The 14,827-nt window shown below is 38.5% G+C and overlaps 1 pseudogene; it reads right to left on the bottom strand.

The window, feature by feature from the left end:
• Positions 1 to 4,835: 4,835 nt before the first annotated feature.
• LOC122725690 lies at positions 4,836 to 7,342 on the bottom strand (annotated as a pseudogene).
• Between the last annotated feature and the right edge of the window lie 7,485 nt (positions 7,343 to 14,827).

The raw sequence follows: 14,827 nt of genomic DNA, 5'->3' as shown, positions 1-14,827 counted from the left end.
TTTTTTGCAGGGCAATGAGGGTTAAGTGACTTGCCTAGGGTCACACAGCTAGTAAGTGTCAAGTGTCTGAGTCCAGATTTGAACTCAGGTCCTCCTGAATCCAGGGCCAGTGCTTTATCCACTGAGCTACCTAGCTGCCCCCTCATTTAATCTTTTTTTTTTATTAAAATTTTTTTCAAAATTCATTTTTATAAGATTTAAGTTCTAAATTTTTCTCCCTTCCCATTCCCCTCCCTAAAATAGCAAGCAATATAATATGGGTTATTGTGGTAAGATTATTGGAATTTGGCAGACCAATTGGGATGGGCCACACCTGGCCTGCCCTGAGTGACATATCAGCAGGAGAAACCACTCCCCAGAGGTAGTTTTGAAGGACCTCCCCTTTTGGGGAAGGAAGAGTAAACGCTCACTGAGGGGAGCTCAGTCTCTTCCAGAGTGACTTTCTCTTCTGGTGTGAGCAGCAGGAGCAGACAGTCCTGCGGGTCCTGGCTGCAAAGCTGGTTTTCCATTGAAGCTTTAGACCCCAGGTGGTGAGTTAACATACAAGCCTTGCTCTTTTGAATTAGCTGAACTGGAAGCCAGTTTGGGGATTGTATAGACTTAGGTTAGAGTTAGGAGGATTATCTGTATTTCTTTTTCCCTATTCCCTTGTCTTTGATTTTATTAATTTCACCTTTGCTGTTTATTTTATTCCCATTAATAAAACCTGATTCTTTTGTGGAAAAGAGGCTGTTAGGCTCCTTATTGGCCTGGGAGAAATATCTAAAAAGGCAGTTTGGAGGGGAGAGAGATTTGGACCTCATTATTTCTGGGACCCAAATATGGTGAGCCACTCAATTAACTCTCCATATATTAAATTTGGCCCTCACATTATACATGTGCAATCATGTTAAACATATTTCCACATTAGTCATGTTGTGAAAGAAGAAACAGAACAAAAGGAAAAAACCGCAAAACCAAACCAAACCAAAACTTTAAAGGGTGAAAATGGAATGCTTCCGTCTGCATTCAGAATTTCTTTCTCTGAATGTGGAGAGCATTTTCTATCATAAGTCTTTTGGAATTGTCTTGGTTTATTATATTGCTGAGAAGAGCTAAGTCTGTCATAGTGGATCATTGTACAGTGTTGCTGTTATTGTGTACAATGTTCTCTTGGTTCTGCTTATTTCACTCAATATCAGTTCATGTAAGTCTTTCCAGGTTTTTCTGAAATCCACCTGCTCATTATTGTATTCCATTACATTCATATACCACAACTTCTTCAGCCATTCCCCAATTAATGGGCATACCCTCAATTTCAAATTCTCTGTCACCACAAAAAGAACTGTTATAAATATATCTGTACATGTGGGTCCTTTTCCCTTTTTTATGATCTTTTTTGGATATATATACCTAGTATCCCATTCCCTTTTTAAAATTAAGTCCTCTATCTATATCCTAGATCCCAGTTTTCTTCCTAGTTCCTTCATGGAGTACCTAGCTTCATTATTTTTCCTTCCTTCTTCAGAAACCATCCTCTACTACTTTCCCCCCTTATAAATATACCATTCTCCTGAACTGAAAAACCTTTATTTGATCCTGCTGTCTTCTGTAGTTATTAGGCCCCTTCTCTCATTCCTTTCACTGCAGAACTAATGAGCAGTCTCTATTCTAGCATTCTGTCTCATTTTCCTGCAATCTGGCTTTTACCCTCAATAATCTATTGCTACTGCTCTTTTAAAGGTAACCACTGACTTGCTTCTGGTCAACACCAATGGCTTAATCTTTATGCTCCTTTAACCTCTCTCGCTCTCCTTTACCTCTACACACACACACACACACACACAAATAGATATAGATAGATATATAGATTTATATCTATGTATCTATATCTATTTACCATACTTTCTTCTTTTTTTTTTTTCATGCTTTCTTCTAAGAACCTTTTCCTGAAGTCTCATTCTTACCTGGAGATTGCCTTGCGTCCTAGAAGGATATGCTGGTAGAATCTGGCAAGTTCTACCATGCTGGAAAGGCTTTGAAAGACTTGAAAAGTACTAAATTATTTCTGCCTGACGTGGGCACTGGCACTCTTTAGGAGCATAGATTCATAGGTTTAGAGTTAGAAGCCATCTAGTCCAATTTCTTCATTTTACAAATAAAGAAGCCTTCTTGTTGGTTTCCTTACCTTAAGTCTCTTCCCACTCCAGTCCATCCTCTATTCCACTTTTAGAGTGATCTTCCTACAGCTTGTCTGACCATATCACCTCCCCACCCCCACTCGGTAAACTAGAATGGCTCCCTGTTACCTCTAGGATCAAATAAGCCCCCTTTTTTTGCGGGGGGGGGAGGGGCGCTTCTAATGCCCTTCATAACCTGCTCCCTTCCTACTTTTCCATTCCTCTTACACAGTCGTCTTATTTCCCTCCCCACACTTTATGATCTAATGATATTGGCCTTCTTACTGTTACTCATACAAGACAGTCCATATCCTGACGCCATACATTTTCTTTTTTAAAAATTAGTATATAGGGGGCAGCTAGGTGGCGCAGTGGCTACAGCACCAGCCCTGGAGTCAGGAGGACCTGAGTTCAAATCCAGCCTCACTCAGACACTCGACACTTAGTAGCTGTGTGATCCTGGGCAAGTCACTTAACCTTCATTGCCCCGAGCAAAAAAAAAAAATAGTGTATAAATAGTTCTCCTGGTTATGCTCACTTTACTTTGCATACTTTCATACAAGTCTCCTCAAGTTTTTCTGAAACTATCCCCTTCATTTCTATGGGACAATCATATTCTTACTTTCATATGTTGTTGTTCAGTTATTTTAGTCATGTCTGACTCTTCATGACCTCATTTGGGGTTTTCTTGTCAAAGATACTGGCATGATTTGCCATTTCTTTTTCCAGCTCATTTTACAGACAAGGAAACTGAGGCTGAGTTTGAACTCAAATCTTCCTGACTCCAGGCCCAGTACTCTATTCACTCTGCCATCTAGCTGCCTCCACATGATCCAAAAATTGTTCAGCCAGTCTCCAATTGATTGGCATCCTTTCAGTTTACAATTCTTTGCCACCACACAAAAAGAGCGGCTATAGATATTTTTTTATAAATGGGTCCTTTTTGTCTTTCTTAGATCTCTTTGGGGTATATATCTAGTAGCAATATCACTAGGATTAAGGTATGCCCAATTTCATAGCTTTAAAGGCATTGTTTAAAATTGCTTTGTAGAATGTTTGGACTAGTTCACAGCTCTGCCAACTATGCGTTAGTGTACCTGCTTTCCTACAGCCATCCCAGCATTTATAATTTTCCTTTCTTGTCATCAGCCAATCTAATGGGTATAAAGTGGTAACTCAGAGGTGTTTTAATTTTCATTTTTCTAATTATTAGTTATTTTAGAACATTTTCCCACATTTCTATTGATAGCTTAGATTTTTTTCTTCTGAAAATTGTTCATACTCTATCAATTGAGAAATGTCTTTTATTCCTTTATTTTACTTTTAAGATTTCTTTCTTTTTTTTTAGTGAGGCAATTGGGGTTAAGTGACATGCCCAGGGTCACACAGCTAGTAAGTGTTAAGTGTCTGAGGCTGGATTTGAACTCAGGTACTCCTGACTCCAGGGCTAGTGCTCTATCCACTGCGTCACCTAGCTGCCCCAGATTTCTTTATTCTTGATCAAAAAATGTACATTAAGTTATTTTCCAGGAAAAAAGTTAATATTTGATCATCATTTCCATATGCAACTCTGTGATTCAACAAATATCTTTATAATCAAATCAAATGAAATGTATCAAGACATAAAGTGCACTCAAACATCAAATAATAGTGAAATGAACCCCTAAATTAAAAGTCTCTGGTCAGCCCAACATGATTAAATACATTAACTTACCACTTTAAGTGTTAGGTTTTTTTTGGGGGGGTTTTTTTGGCGGGGCAATGGGGGTTAAGTGACTTGCCCAGGGTCACCCAGCTAGTAAGTGTCAAGTGTCTGAGGTCAAATTTGAACTCAGGTCCTCCTGAATCCAGGGCCAGTGCTCTATCCACTGCGCCACCTAGCTGCCCCAAGTGTTAGGTTTTTAAAAAAACAAATATACTGTGTACTTGTCTTACTTAAATGTGTCATGAGTCAAATTATATCTCTGAAGTTATTATATTTAACTATAACACATTTCATTTATGAAGAAAAAAAGACTATAATTCAATAAAAAAAGTAAATTTTCAAAGGGATATTCAGTTAAAGAAGAAATAATTATTTACCTGTAACTCAAGATCCTCAAAGTATACTGATTAAATTTTTGCCACACTGGTTTTTGTGGGCAGTTGTGTATCCCTGAGCAAGTCACTTAACCCTGTTTGCCTCAGTTTCCTAACCTGTAAAATGAACTGGAGAAGGAAACATCGAACCATTCTAATATCTTTACCAAGAAAACCCCAAATGGGATCATGAAGAGTCAAACACAGCTGAAAAATAACAACACCTTGGTTTTTGTGCATAGAAAGACAATGAAAAAAAAGGCAATGAACAATTTCTTCAAGAAGGGAGCCTCTATGTTACAATGAAGACATCAAATATCTAAGTGCAATTTGTAATGGAGAATGAACTAGCAACAACAGCTATGGTTAAGTAGTTTTTTTGGGGGGGAGCAGTTTTATGAAAACTGAGCATTTTGGCTGATATTCACAGACACAAACATGAAGGGTAATTATTCTACATTTCTATATGCAATAAAATTTTGCCTACTATTACAGATTCCAATTTGTGGTTTTCTCATAATTTAAAAAGCCACCTGGGTCTTCAATACATGGTATAGTTCTCTCATTCATTCATTTGTTGGTTTGTTTATTTATTCACTAGTCAAAGTATTCTTTGGAAGCATTCAGAAACAGCTTGACCTTAGGTGAATCTGGTGTCTAAATTGCTCCACAGATTTCTCTATGCACTTCCACAAACTGGAGTGCCTTTATCAAATGAGGAATTTCTTCCACACTTTGGCCTACAGAGAGATCATTGATACTCGTGTCAGTTATGAAAAGATCTCTTAATGAAAGGCCAGGTTGTTCAAGCAGCATGACATAGTCCTGGGGAACTTGGTTAAATCTGATAGGAGCACAATATTTATGTTACCTAAACCACCATTCTTTCTTGGTGTATTTATTCAGACAAGATGGCTAAATTGGGAATCCACTGAAATAGCAACCACTTCACAGTTCTCATCATGAAATTTATTAATTTTGTCACTAAAAACAATAATTTGGACATACAAAATTGAAATCTAGAAGACAGAAGAAAAGCACCAAATATTTGCCTTTAAAGTAATCAAGGCTAACTTCTTTGAATTCTCTGCTGACAATAGCTAAACTCTTAAAATATGTAGTATGCTGGGTGACAGCAGGCATAAAAGTTGAAGAACTGGTGCTGAAGAAAATTTTGAACAGGCAGCACATTTTGGCATTATGTTGGCTGGGCATGTGTTTCTAGTAGCAACCGGCCCAAAAGGCTGCAGAAATGCCCAAGGAAATGGAGCTCACATGCTGAGCAAATGAAGCCTGAAGTAACCTTCCCATGGCATCCACCATCTTCCAAGTGTTGAATATTTCTTATAAATTTGACATACATCTTAGGAATGAGAACATTATTAGAAAAAACCTGATGCAAATATTTTCTCTGTTTTTCTTCTAATTTTAGCTGCATTGGTTTTGTGTTAAAACTTGTAACTTTTATGTAATTAAAAGTATCCATTTTATCTCTTGTGAACTTCTCTATTTCTTCTTTGGTCAGGAACTCCTCCCCTATCTAACAGGTAATTTCTTCCATGCTCTACTAGTTTGCTTACAATGTCACCCTTGATGTCTAAAATATGTACCTATTTTGAGCTTATTCTGGTATATAGCATGGGGTTATAGTCTATACTACTTCCGAAAGACTACTTTCCAGTTTTCCCAATAGTTTTTATTAAATAGTAAGTTCTTGCCCCAGTAGCTGGAATCTTTGGGTTACAGTGCTTGTTTGCTTCTATAAATTAATGTGCTGGGGGCAACTAGGTGGCGCAGTGGATCAAGCACTGGCCCTGGATTCAGGAGGACCTGAGTTCAAATCCAGCCTCAGACACTTGACACTAGCTGTGTGACCCTGGGTAAGTCACTTAACCCTCATTGCCCAGCAAAAATAAACAAAAAAAAGAATAGTAATGGTGGTAATGGACATCCTTACTTCATTCATATAAGCTTTTAGCTTATCCTCCTTTCAGATAATGCTTGTTTTTGGTTTTAAGTAGATATTATTGAGAAAAAGGATTATTTCTTTCATATTTAATAATTATTGAATTAGGGACAAAGTTTTCCCCTTTTCTACTTCCTCATACAGAAATCAACCAGTATGGGAAATCTTGAGTAAAGTCTTACCCAGGTTAAGATCTAACCAAAAACAGTAAAGAAATTATATGTTTAGGTAAATGGATGGATTCGTGCTCATTTTGTTTACTCAGATAGGCTTGGGGAAATGTGGATTCTCCCTTTTGTCAGACAGGTGATATGGAAATTGATGTTTCTTTGACCAAGATTTGGGTGCTCAGTGTTACATACTACAAGACCCTCATTGGAATAAGTCCACCTTTCATTATAATATTCATTCTCTCATTGTTAACCAATCAGAGTTGATTTGCCACCCTCAGGAACACTCACTCTTCCAAGGGCATATAAACTATGAGCCTACCTCCATGATTGGTCTTTGGCATTTGAGTGTCACTGACTGTTTTATTAACAAAATGTTAGAATTATTAATAAAATGATTAATTACCCAGAAACTATGTTTCAAACTTTTTAAACATCATACTACTTATTATTTTGAGGAAAGCTCCATTTATTCCTATGTTTTCTAGGTTTTTAAAACAAGAATGAGTGTTGTACTTTTCCAAGTTTTTTTCTGCATCTATTGAAATAATAGTATGATTTAAAAATTATTTATGTTATTAACTTAGATTTATTTCGGCCCAAGAAGGGTTTTAAATTGAGGTCCTCCAATATTATAGTTTTATTGTCTTTTTTCCCCTTGTATTTAACTTTTTCTTTAAGCATTTAGATGCTATGCCATTCAGTGCATTCATATTTAGTAGTGATAAAAATTCATTGTCTATGGTACTTCTTAGCAAACCATAGTCTCCCTGTTTATGTCTTTTAATTAGGTCTGTTTTTGCTTTTGTTTTTATCTGAGATCATGTTTGTTACATCTACCCTTTGGCACTTTTCCTTGTTAAATCATTTCAGTCACATCCAACTCTTCATGACCATATTTAGGGTTTTCTTTGGCAAAGATACTGGAGTGGTTTGCCATTTTACAGATGAGGAAACTAGGGAAAACTGGGTTAAGTGACTTGTCCAGAGCCACACAGCTAGTAAGGATCCGAGGCTAGATTTGAACTTGGGTCTTTTTGACTCCAGGCTCAGTGCTCTATCCACTGCACCACCTGATTGTTTTTTTTTTAAAAACTAACAAACAACTTTCGCTGAAGTATAATAGATCCAATTTCAGTCCATTTGTATTTTCAAGCATGTTTCTTATAAATAACATATTATTGGTTTCTAATGCATTATATCTTCTTTCATTTTATGGGTGAGTTTATCATGTTTATGTTTGCTACTGTGTTTCCCTCCATCTTATTCTTTTATCCTTATCTTTTTCCCCCTGCTCCCTCTTTATGAGTCTGTTTTGCTTCTGACTATTGACTCCCTTTAATCTACCCTCCCATTGAATCTACCCTTTTTCTTTAACCCCTTTACCACATAGTTCCCTATTGGATAAGATGTATTTTTTACCTCACTGTGTTTTGTTTGAATATTCCTCCCTCTATAAACCAGTTCATATGAAAGTGAGGGTAGTGTCATCTGCTTCCCCCACAACTGCCTCCACTTGTTGTATTATTTCCTCTTTGATATCCCCATTCATGTGAAATAATTTCCCCCTTTTTTATTCCCCACACCACACCCACTCTCAGTGCATTCCTTTTCTCCACTCCCTTTGAGATTATCCAAACATAAAAGAATCACAGCCAGGCCCTTTGTCTAATTTTATTTTATATCCTTTTATGACCCCTGATGATGATAAAGTTCTGAGGGGCTACATGTATTATCTCCCTATATGTGAATGTATACATTTTTACCTTGCTAAGTCTCTTGTGATTTCTCACTCACATTTAGCTTTTTATAATTATGGCAGACATTTATGTAATGCTTACTAAGTACCAGGTCCATTTTACAATGATTATCTCATTTGATACAACAATCCTGGGAGGTATTTGCAATTATTATTCCCATTTTACAGATGAGGAAACTGAGGCAAACAGGAGTTAAGTGACTCTCCCAGGATCATGCAGCTAGTAAGTGTCTGAGGCTGGATTTGAAATTGTCTTCCTCACTCCAGGCCTGGTATTCTATCCACCTCACCACATAGCTGCCTTTTTGTGTTTCTCTTGTCTCTTGTGTTTGTGTCTCAACTTTTCTACTCAGCTTTGGTCTTTTCATCAAGGATTCTTGAAAGTCCTCTATTTTACTAGAGATCTATTTTTCCCCTATAAGATGATAGTCAGTTCTGCAAGGCAAGTCATTCTTGGTTGTGGTAAGCCTAGATCCTTTGTCTCTTGAAAAATAATATTCTAAAATCTATGTTCTTTTATAATGGTCACTGCTGAGTCTTATGTGACTTATGTCATAATCAGTAGACTATGCCTTAGTAATATTTTTTCCTTGACCTGAGAGCTTTGGATTTTGACTATAATTGTCCTAGGAATTTTAATTTTAAGGTTTCTTTTAGGAGATGACTGGTGGATTCTTTTCATTTCTACATATCTGAAGTTTTTTTTGTTTTGTTTGTTTCTTGAAATATTATGTCTAGGCTCTTTTTGTTTATGGCTTTCAGGTAGTCCAGTGATTCTTAAATTCTCTCTCTTCAATCTGTTTTCCAGGTCAATTGTTTTGCATATAAGATACTTCATATTTTCCCCTATTTTTTTTTTAGTCTTTTGACTTTGGTTTATGATTTTTCAATGTCTCATAGCTTCCATTTGGGCCAATTCTAATTTTCAGTAAGGATTTATACCTTTTTCCAAGTTATTAATTCTCTTTCATATCTTTCTTCCCTGGTCCTTACTTCTTTCCTCTCATTTGGTTTTTTAAATAATTTTCTAAACTCTTCATTTAACTCTTCTAGGAATTTGTGTTAGACTTGTGCCCAAACTACATTCTTCTTTGAGGTTTTGCTCGTATAGTTTTTTGAATCATTCTCTTCTGTGTCCATCACCTTAATGGATTTTTATGGTCAGGTTCTTTTTTTTGTTTGCTTATTCTTCCAGTCTACAACTTGACTTTGGATTTTATATTAGCTTTGAGCTCTATACACTTTTGGGGAAGGGAAATGTCTACCTTGGCTTCCATCCTTTTACAACTTTCTGCTGCTTTCACAAACTCCAGCTGAGTGCCAGGAAGCTTTCAGTGCTCCCACAGTGATGTGAGGGGAGGTCTGTTTACTGCCCTCCTGGTCTAAGCTCTGTAAGTTCCTGATCCAGGTTTGTTCCTGATTTGGCTCTTCAGTCAGTTGGCTGGACTTAAACTCTTCTTAAAGGTTCTGCAGGTTTGGAATAACTGAACTCCTAGCTCCCCTTAGGTCTGTGCTCTGCTCCAAAGATCAGTCACATAGATATCATTTGCTTCCCAGAACTCAATCCATCCATAGCTAGAGCCAATGCTTATGGCCATTCTTTTCTGCCCTGGAACTGTAACCCAAACTAGCTATTGGGCAACAGATGGGCCAGATGGTACCAATTCCCACACTTAGCACTCATTAAGGGATCCTCAGGCATCTCTTTCTGCCCTGGTGCTTCCTACCTGGTGCCTCTCTCCATGCATGCTACTGACTAGATCCAGTTCCCAGGGTTTAGAGACTTAATCTACCCTGGGATAGGGAAAAAAAGACTCACTGTGACTTTTTTCTTGGCTTTTCCTATCAATATTGTCTAGCGCATTTTCTAGATCTTTATCAAGGAGGTGTTGTGGGCAAGCTAGCTTCTAATGCTTTCTCTTACTCTACCATCTTGACTCTTCCTCCCATGAATTTTTTTTGGGGGGGCAGGGCAATGAGGGTTAAGTAACTTGCCCAGGGTCACACATCTAGTAAGTGTCAAGTGTCTGAGGTCGGATTTGAACTCAGGTCCTCCTGAGTCCAGGGCCCCTGCTTTATCCACTGCACCACCTAGCTCCCGCCCCCTCCCCCCCATGAATTTTCATTAGTTGTCCTCATACCTAGAATATTCTCTCTCCTTGTCTCTGCTTCCTGGCTTCTTTCAAGTCTCATCCAAAGTCCCACCTTCCTCAACAAGCCTTTTGAGTGCTTAATGTTGGTGCCTTTTCTCTGAGATTACCACCAACTGATCTAGTATATACATCTGTACATAGTTATTTGTGTGTTGTCTCCCCAAGGGCAGCTGGGTGGCAAAGTGCATTGGCCCTGAAGTTGAGAGGGCCTCTATTCAAATCTCACCTCAGCTGTATGACTCTGGACAAATCACTTTACCCCAATTGCCTTAAACATTGAGGGCCATCTCCAGTCATCCTGATAACATATCTTGCCACTGAATCCAGATGGTTCTAGAGGAGAAAGTAAGGCTGATGACTTTGCACAGCCCTTTCTCACTTAAATCCAATTCAGTGCAAGTCATGAGATCTGTCAGGGTCCTCTCTGAGTACCAAGGACAAACAATAACAAATAAGCTCCTTGATTGAAGACACTGTTTTTGCCTTTATATCCTAATCAATAAGCATTTATTTAGCCCCTACGATGTGTTAATAAGCGTTGGGGATATTAAAAAAGCAAAAGATAGTCTTTGCCTTCAAGGAACTCACAAATATGTACAAACAAGCTAAAGGATAAATAGGAAATTACATAAAGAAAGTACTAGAATTAAAATGAGCTGGGAAAGGCTTCCTGTAGAAGATGGGATTTTAGTTGGTGCTGGAAGGAAGCCGGGGAAACCAGTAAGTGGAGATAAGGAGGGAAAACATTAGGCATAGAGGACAGCCAGAGAAAATGACTGGAACTGAGAGATGGAGGGTCTTGTTTGAGGAACAGTAAGGAAACCAATGAAGTGGATTGAAGAGTACATGGAGGAAGTAAGGTGTAAGAAGACTGGAAAGGTAAAAGAGTGGATTGGTTATGAATGGCTTTGAATGCCAAAGGATTTTGTATTTGATCTTGGAGGTGATAGGAACTGGAGTTTGTTGAGTAGGGTAATATGGTCCAACCTGCACTTTAGGAAAATCATTTTGTTAGCTGAATAGGGGACAATAATGGGGAAGCTAGGGACAGAAAAGGTTTTAGGGGGAAAGATAATTCAGTTTTAGACATTGATTTTAATATTTTTACTGGATATCCAGTTTGAATTGTCTGGAAGGCAGTTGGAAATATAAAACTAGAGGTCAGCTGGAGGTTAGGACAGGATAGGTACATTTGAGAATCATCAGTATAGAGATGGTATTTAAATCCATGGAAGCTGATGAGATCGCCAAGTATAATAGGAGAGGAAAAAGAGAAGAGGGCCAAAGAGACAGAACTATGTGGAACATCTACAGTCAGGGCATGACTTGGATGAGGATCCAGAAAAGGAGACTGAGAAAGAATGGTCTGATAGATAAGAGAGAAAGGAGAGTATCAAGGAGAAGAGGGTGATCAAGAGTACCATGTGCTACAGAGAAGTCAAGATGAATGAAGAGTGAGAAAAGGCCATCGGATTTGGTGATGAAGAGAGAGCAGTTTCAGTGGAATTATTTGGTTGGGAGCCAGATTACAAGAGGTTAAGGAGTGAAAGAAGAAAAAGAAGGCTCATATTGTGCCTGATTGGCAGGAGTTTGGCCATAAGGGGCATAAGAAATAGAGGACAATAGATAGTGGAAATGGAAGGATCATGTGAGTATTTTTGAGGATGAAGGAGGTATGGATATGTTTGTAGGTAATAGGAAAGGAGCCAAAAGACAAAAATAGGATTGAAGATAAATGACAAAATGGGGAATACTGAGGGAACAATCTGTTGGAGAAGATGGGATGGAATAGGATCAATTGTGTAGATGGAGGCATTCCTTGGTAAGGAATAAGCCTGCCTCTTTGTGTGAGATAGGCATGAAGAAAAAGATAGTGACTGAAGACATCAGAGTGATATGAAATGAGAAAGAGGGGAGAAGAGGAAGTTCACAGAAAATGGTCTCAATTGTTTTCTGTAAAATATGAAGTAAGGTTCTCAACTGAGTGTGTGGCAGAAGAGGGAATGAAAGGCTTGAGGAGGAAAGAAAAGATTTTGAAGAGCTGCTGTGGAAAGCAGGATAGTAAGTTGACAAGGAAGGTATAGGATTGCCCAGTGAGAATGAAAGTCCTGTTGAGGTTGTGTAACAAATCTGTAGTGGACCCAGTCAGAACAGTTGTGTGATTTTCTTTACTTTAATTTAGTAGCACATGCATAGGAGCAAATGTGGCAGATAGTAGGAGTCTTAGCAGAGTACAGATGGCATTATTAGAAAGGGTCCAAGGACTTAAGAGACAAGGGCAGTGTAGAATTAAACTGGTTCGCCAAGGGTTCAAGAAGGAAAAAAATGGATAGAAAGGGGAAATGACCTAGAAGAGAAGTGAGGGGTCCCTAGTGCTTGTTAACTTGGATGAAAGATTTCTTGATCATTATTCTGTCTCATGTGATTTATTTACTTTTTTGTTTGTTTGGTTTTTTTGGGGGGTATTGTTTTTGTAGAATAGGTTTTTTGGTAGCTGGGTTGTTTTCCTTGGCTAGAAGTCTAGGATATTATTCTTACCAGTCATGATCTGCAAAATTGGAAAGGGTATCAGACTAAGATAACAAATCCATTGAAGTATCTAAGTCCCTTCCTGAAAAAATACCCTTTCTTGTCCTCTGTGGATATTAATGCACACTCTTTTTTTTGGGGGGAGGGCAATAAGGGTTAAGTGACTTGCCCAGGGTCATACAGCCAGTAAGTGTCAAGTATCTGAGGTTGGATTTGAACTCTGGTCCTCCTGAATCCAAGGCTGGTGCACCACCTAGCTGTCCCAATGCACATTCTTATTGTTTATTTTTGTGGTTTGTCTTATTCCTCTTGTTCCCTAACTGAGGTACTTTCTAAGACTCAGTCTCTGACCCTCTCAGACCTCATGAATTCTCAGTTTTAACTGTGTCTCCTAGGTTGACAATTTCCACACCACTCTCTAGTCTTGTTCTCTCTTTCAAGTTCTGTTCCTTCATCTCTACTTTCCAGATGGAATTTCCACATGGGGGTCTTGCTGGCACTTGAAGCTCAACCTCTTTGAAACCAAGTCAACCCATGAAGACTTTTTCCGCTAAGCTATAAAGGTTGGGATCTACCACAGAGGAAGTATCCAAACCAATAAAACCACAGCTCTTTTGAAGTTGTTTTAAGATTGACAAATAGTTTTCCTCAAAAATCTTAGGAGGTATATTATCCCTCTTTTACAGATTAGTGAACTGAAGCTCAGAGAAGTTAAGTAATTTGCACTGGATCATACAAGTGTTAGGGCCAAAATTCTTATCCAGTTATTTTCCTGACTCCAAGTAGTGTTATTTCCACTCTAATATGTCATTGATTGTGCCTTATTTTATCTTTGTATTTTTAATGACTAGCAAAGAGCCTTAGGGAATTGTAGAATTTGAGAGCTGGAAGGAACCTAAGTAGCCATCAAGCCTGATCCAATCCTGAGAGCAGTGATAACACACTCAACAAGCCCAGCATCTGCTCAAAGACTTCCAAAGAAGGGGAGTCCAGCACCTCTCAAAGAAGCCCATTACACTTTGGACAGCTCTAATTGTTAGACATGTACCTAAATTGTAAGCCTAAGCCTCTTTGTAACTTCTGCTTGCTCTGGTTCTTTCTTCTGGGGCCAAACAGAACACATATAACCCTTTTGCAGAATGACAACCCTTCAAATAGTTGAACACAACTCTGCCCCCCCCCTGCCCCCCCCCCAAGTCTTCACTACTCCAGGCTAAACAGCTCCAGGTCCTCAACTGATCCACATATTAACATGGTCTCAAAGAACTTAATACATTATTCAACGGAATTTTCCTCCTCAAACCTGACTCTTTTTCAATCTCCCTTTGTGTTCCAGCTTCTCAACACCAACACCTCAGAGTGATTCCTTAATCATTCCTTGCCTTCATGCCTTATCATTTAGCAAATCCTATCTATTTTTTTTTTCCTTCAAAGCAATTCACCTTTATTTCTTATTGCTGCCCAGGTCAGGCTGCTCTCCCTGCTACCTTCCAAAGATGACAAGCTCACTCCTGTTCCAGTACTATTCTCCTCACTTAGACATGCCTCTATACTGTGGTTGGCTCTCTGGTAAGTCTCTCCAATTACCCACTGAGTCTTTCTTTCCCTGTCCTTGAAACTCCTACACCAGTTTAATGTATTTGTTCTCCCTCCCCAGTGAGGATGGATACCATGTCTTATATAAACTTCTTTAGAGCAGGGGCTCTACTTTATATTTTTTTCTGAGCCCCTTTATCTATGTTGGACATTATCATGATCTACTTAATGGAGAGACTGTAAGAAAGGATTGTGTTCAGTTAAGGGTTGGACTAGATGAACTTTGAGTTCCCTTCCAACTCAGTCTGTGATCTTTGAGTCTTACACTTGTATTTCTTTAGTCATCTATATAGGTGTCTTAGAAATAGAATGATGTAGTAGAGAGCAGGTCTCCAAGTTAGAAAGACCTGGGTTCAAGTCCCACATACTGGCTATATGACCCAGGACAAGTGATTAGCTTACTGGAACCCTCAGGC

Source organism: Dromiciops gliroides, chromosome 4 (assembly GCF_019393635.1).
Source record: "Dromiciops gliroides isolate mDroGli1 chromosome 4, mDroGli1.pri, whole genome shotgun sequence".
NCBI lineage: Eukaryota > Metazoa > Chordata > Mammalia > Microbiotheria > Microbiotheriidae > Dromiciops > Dromiciops gliroides.
The sequence above is the reverse complement of the archived record's forward strand: the minus strand, read 5'-3'. Positions and strand labels throughout refer to the sequence as shown.